Source organism: Rhagoletis pomonella, unplaced genomic scaffold (genome assembly GCF_013731165.1).
Source record: "Rhagoletis pomonella isolate Grant_MI unplaced genomic scaffold, Rhpom_1.0 Rhpom_scaffold_00002, whole genome shotgun sequence".
NCBI classification, from domain to species: domain Eukaryota; kingdom Metazoa; phylum Arthropoda; class Insecta; order Diptera; family Tephritidae; genus Rhagoletis; species Rhagoletis pomonella.
In genome coordinates this window covers 61,731,962-61,737,606 of record NW_023458556.1, presented here as the reverse complement: position 1 = coordinate 61,737,606, position 5,645 = coordinate 61,731,962, and the positions used below count along the sequence as shown (strand labels likewise).

Here is a 5,645-nt window from a genome sequence, read left to right as displayed (position 1 = left end):
AACTGTTTTTTTTTTCTTTTGAAATTGCCTTGCAAAAGTACTTTAAACTCGAATTTTTTTTTCCGTTACGGTCTAATGTACATATACTATAAACATTAGATTGGATCGCGAAATTTTAGTTATCATAAAATTAAAAATTTCAACAAGTATACATTTTTCACTGATTTTAAAAAGATACCGCCAGCTTAGAGTAAAATGTTGCTAAGTCCATTTTTTTATTTGATATGAGATAATAAAAACCTTTCAAACTCATTTGCTTGAAGCACCTATTTTCCAAAAATTTTAAAACACTCTTAACGAATCAAATTCCATAACGGTGATGAAAAGTTTATACATTCTTTGTGACATTTCCTGTGACTGTTTAAGACGTAGGAAATTTGCGTATCACTGAATAGAAATGGTTAAAAACGAAACAGATAGGTCGATGCTTTTGGTAACGATGTATTTTTTATTGTTCTAAATGTAATTGGTTTAGAAAATGGGGACTTGACAACTTTTCACACTAAGCTACCGATATATGGTTCTCAGAATAACCTTTCCGACGATATATATATGTATATCCTACCTTAAAATCAGGGTACAAATTAAAATTTGCTAGCTAACCGGTTTTTGATAAAAAAAAAAGTTTTTGGTCTACCGAGCAGGAATAGTTACAACTTTTTATATGGGAACCCACCCGGTCTAATGTCTACTTGCACTTTTTTTATATACATATACATAAATATGCTTACGTGGAGAGATAATACATCGCGATAACTATTCGTATTCATTATTTCGTGTGTATACAAATAGTAATAAATGAATCAAGAGCTATGGTGTATATGTACGTAGGGATTAAACTTCAGACTCTAAAGAGATTACTCTCAAATTGTACTTGTTGAAGAAGCACTTTTCTTGCATGAGTGTGGCCCTCAAAAAGGTCGAACCCAGTCGTAACAGAACTCGTTATATGTACATATATACGTACTATGTGTTATTTTAAGGGAATCTTGAACCTAGAAACAACTAAACTTTGTGCGATGAATAAAATGAATGACCTAAACGCGACTCAACTTTAATATAAAACAAGTAAGGGCAGTGCTCTCTCCATGACCATCAGAAAATATTACTTCAACCGATTACTGCATTTTAAATTAGTTGTTCCTTCACTGCATAGGTAGATAGATTGAAATAGAGGTATGAACTGCGACCAAGAGATCTATTGTGCCCTCAACCATTCACAGCTCCTCACCTAACCCTAGAGAACCTAGAAATTTTAGGAGATCTCCAGGGGTTAGCGATTGTATAAGTTCTTCACTTGGCCAGAGTTGGACTACATACCTTTCCCGATCTCTCGCAACCGCCTCGCACTTGCAAAGCAGGTGCAAAGAAGCCTCCACTGTCACCTCGCAGAAACGACATAGGTCGTTCGACCAGATACCTAGTTTGTGCAGGTGACCCCTCAGTCTGCAGTGACCCGTCAGAAAACCTCTTATCATCCTTAATCTCTCCTTGGGAAGACTTATTATTGCCATGAACCTTGTAAAGTTCTTGCTCCCAGTAACCATTTAGCGTGGCGTAGAACTGCAGTGTTAAGCCAGTGTTCATTTATGAACCTATTCCTCTCCTACCTGAACTCTTCTTTCATTGTGCTAGGTACGACCGCAAGGAAGGGCATGCCGGGGCGCAAAATGTCTCGGTTTTGTTGGCAAGAAAAAATGTTTAGAAATCTCGTTGTAAAAACATTTAGAACTCTTAAAACATGTATATATATTTTACAAATTCTATTTAACCCTAGTGTACTAAGGTTCTTTGATTCGACGACTATAACTCTAGTTTTATTTATTATCTCTTTACTGCTTGGTGTGATTGCGGTCACATTTTAGGTTTGTGTAGTAACTTCTCCAGTAAAACATTGCAGCGAGAGCGTAAAAGCAAAATAGAGCGTAAAATTGAGAAGAAGAGAAAACTAGCAGAAAAAGTTATTGAACGCAAAACTAGTAAAAACTTACAAGTGAATAGTTGTTGCACCCTTTTGATATTCTGCTGTAAACATTTTACTATTTATAAATCAGTTTTAAACTCTTTGCTTTACACACAAGCACTTACACAGTCTAGTACATCATTAATATTTTGATTTCCACTCATTTTACTTTTGTTTGTACTAAACCAATTCAACAAATGCCGGCTTTTGACATTTATTCTTCTTCTTCGTCTGCTAGCTAATTTCTGCTAGTAAAAATTTCACTAGCAAGAATTTACAGCTCTCCCGTATTGTTACGCTCTCGATTCAGTGCTCTCTTGCAAATTTTTTGGGTTATCATACACTTTTCCTGTAAAAATTTGCAGGTTCTAGTACAAATTAGTACTGACTATTGGTTACTATACAAACCTTTTATGTGAGGTTAGAGTTTTATCTTCTGTCGGTTCGACGATCATTAGTACTAATGTATGTAAAATAGGTTAGTACTTTACGGTTAATCGACTCTAAAATCAAGAACGCTATTGCTACTTTAATTGCAAATGGATTTTAAACAATTGGATTGTAACAAAGTACACAAAGTTTGTTTGACAATTTTTTTTTTTTTTGGAAGAAACTGAAAAAAAGCAACGCGATTTTTTAAAAGCTTCAAACTGGCACTTAGTTAAGCTAAGTGTACATGGTAGAGAAAAAACGCGAGATTTAGACAAAAATCTCGCTAGAGACGTGTAAACACTCAGTAGAGCTCTACGAAAGACTCACCTACAAAGTCTATGTGAGAGTTATTTAGCGAGACTTTTTCGCCGTGTACACAGTCCAACAAAGCTAGATCGAAAACTCTACGACAACTCTAGGCTCTATTTAGCAAGCTAAATAGACCTTTTGCTCTACGGAGACGTATAGTAAAGTCTTGACAGTGAACTTCATTACAGATTGTTAAATTTTGAAATGGCTACGACATTAATACGTATATTCGATACAAGCACACAATTTTAAGTGCAATTAGAACGTAGCCAAATAATGTACCGGGAATCATCCTCTTATTTTCATTGGTATTTCAATGGCTTTTCCGATAGCCTCCGTCCTTTTCAAAGGGGCATAATTATTGGTTAAAACATAAGGGGTATTCACAAATTGAGCAGGTGGTCTGGCACTCTGGCAATAGTCGTTGCTTGAGTTATCTGCTGTTTTGTCAGAGTGCCAGGCCACTTGCTCAACTTGGTGAATACCTACATACATATATATAGTAGTTTGGCTGGAACTGCTCGGATAAACTCCTTTCAACTGAATTTTAAATATTAAAGGTTGTTTGATGCGAGTCCAAAAGTACACATAGTACCGAAGAGAGAGGTTGCCATGTTAAATTTTTAAGTACATTTGTCTATTTGTAGGTAAAATTTTATTCGGCAAATAAGTACAATTTGAAAATTTAATTCTTGTTCATATTGCGAAAATGTATTTTATGACGTCAGAAAATAGGTGAATGCTGTCAAATCGACGAAGGGTTAGCGCTCCGCTGATGGCGCCAACTATATTTTTTACATCGTGGCTTTGATATAAATACATATATACATACAACAAGCGTTGACAACAATTCGAGATAGAAAACTAACTCTAGGCGAGAGATAACTATTGATAGTGATAGATAAAAGTTGAGATTTCTCTATTTTATCTCTAGCTAGAGTGAATATCTCCTAGAGTTGCTCTACCGTGTAAACTTAATTGAGAGAGGAGATTTTTATTTCAGTGAAACTCTCGAGAGATTTCTCTTCCGTGTACGCTTAGCTTTATACTACAATGCTAACTTGTATGGAAATGTCTTGCATTTTCCTGAGTTTTGCAGAAAGCTTAAGGCTCTGGCACATACAGCTTTCGTGCAGCTTTGGCGTTGGTTTTGCTTTGACAGCTAAGATGAATAAATACATTTATATGAAGCTGTTCACATAGGCAATCATGACGCCAAAGCAACACGAACGCTGGTTAAATCTTGCCGTTTTGCGCGCGTTGACAGTCCCTTGATGAAATCAATCACTTTTTGCTAATAAACACACAAAATCATGCAAAGAAAAAACGATTAAGGACCGCGACGACCAAAAGCTTCTATTTTAAAAATTTTTGAATGTTTTTAATTGTAAAATTCAAATTCAAAAACTAAAAACAATCGCTGTCAGATCATTGATTGTAGCAAACACTTGCGCTACTTACGTTGCTGTCAAAATGATACAACGCCAAAGCGACGCGAAAGCTGTATGTGACAGGGCCTTTAGAGATGTTATTTTAATGTTTTTTTGGTGTAGTATGAACTATGTATATTTTTATAAAAAATTTGAAGTAAAATGTAAATAAAAAATTGGTTTATAATTTCGTGTGATTTTTAATTCAATTTTAACTTACCCCTTAAAGTTATTTAGTGCACAAGATGTCGTACGTGCCGTATTGTCGTACGCGTCGTATATCGTAATTTTTTAACGGCTAAATAAAATTGGTAGTTTGCGAATCCCCTAAATATATTTTTAGTAATTTAAAGTTTCCGACATACAACAATACGACAGTATACAACACCTTGTGAACTTTCTAATTGTTTTGTTGTTTAAATAGAAAATTTCCAAATAAACAGCATTGAAATTGATGTCCCTGTTTCAAGAATTCAAACGTTGGCAAGCAAGTTGACAAGTCTAGAGGACCGCAATCACAGTGTGGAGTCTAGAGACGTTCCGTTTTCGCAAATCATAAAATTATGGTTTTTTTTTTAATTTTTGCTCTGTATAATTTATTTAGACAATGTTTCGACTGCTGAGTGGAAGTTCGACCTATCTTGGTAGCCATTTCGAAAACGCCCTGTCTCAAAAAGCTTTTCAAGAACGCCCTATTTCAAAATTTTATTGAAAAATACCTTATCTCAAAATTTGGTTGAAGAACGCTCTATCTCACTTCAAAATAAATTAAAAATGTGCTGAGATAGGGCGTGTTTGAATCGGAAGCTGAAATAGGGCGTTCTTCAACCAAATTCTGAAATAGAGCGTTCTTGAAAAGTCTTCTGAGCAGTCGATTTGGCTTGACTACATTTTGGTCGTTTTTTGAGACTGAGAATTTGAAATCAGTGTGGAAGAATGTATCACATGGCATAAAAAATAAGAAGATTTGGACTTGAAATCATATTAGCTGACATCAATTTTCCACTCCTTCGAAATAAAATGTAAATTTTTTAAAATAGCACATATCGTCACTACACACGAATAAAGGCGCGTGTTATGACGGCGGATAAAGGCGTTTAAACAAATTTTGCGAAAAAAGATGCTTATAAAAAACTTTGGCGAAGTATGTTAAGAGTCTTTGACGCTGAAATTTTTTTATTCGTCTTTTTTCGCCGTCAACTTTTGAGCTCGCGCCTTTATTCGTGTTTAGTGACGATATCGTTAACTTAATATTAAAAGGCCCTATCTCACCTTAGTCGCTGAAATACAAAAAGCCGTAACTAACTAAAACTCAAAAATTCCCCTTTCGATAGATTATGCATTTCATCGAGTTAAAAGTCCAGCGGTAAATACTATGAGAGGAAAGCGCAAGCGAAACGCAAGCCTTTATCGGTTAATTTATTTTATATCTTCTGTAACCATAGACTAATTTCCGCCATTTTAATCCTTTACACTCCCCCTTTTGTCCAACATAAGGCGTCATATTCAGC

The 5,645-nt window shown here is 35.1% G+C and overlaps 1 protein-coding gene across 1 annotated transcript in view; it reads left to right on the top strand.

Moving 5' to 3' along the window:
* Nucleotides 1-5,645, top strand: part of LOC118733922 (aminoacylase-1B) — a 15,363-nt gene that overhangs the window by 6,352 nt on the left and 3,366 nt on the right. The window lies entirely within an intron of this gene.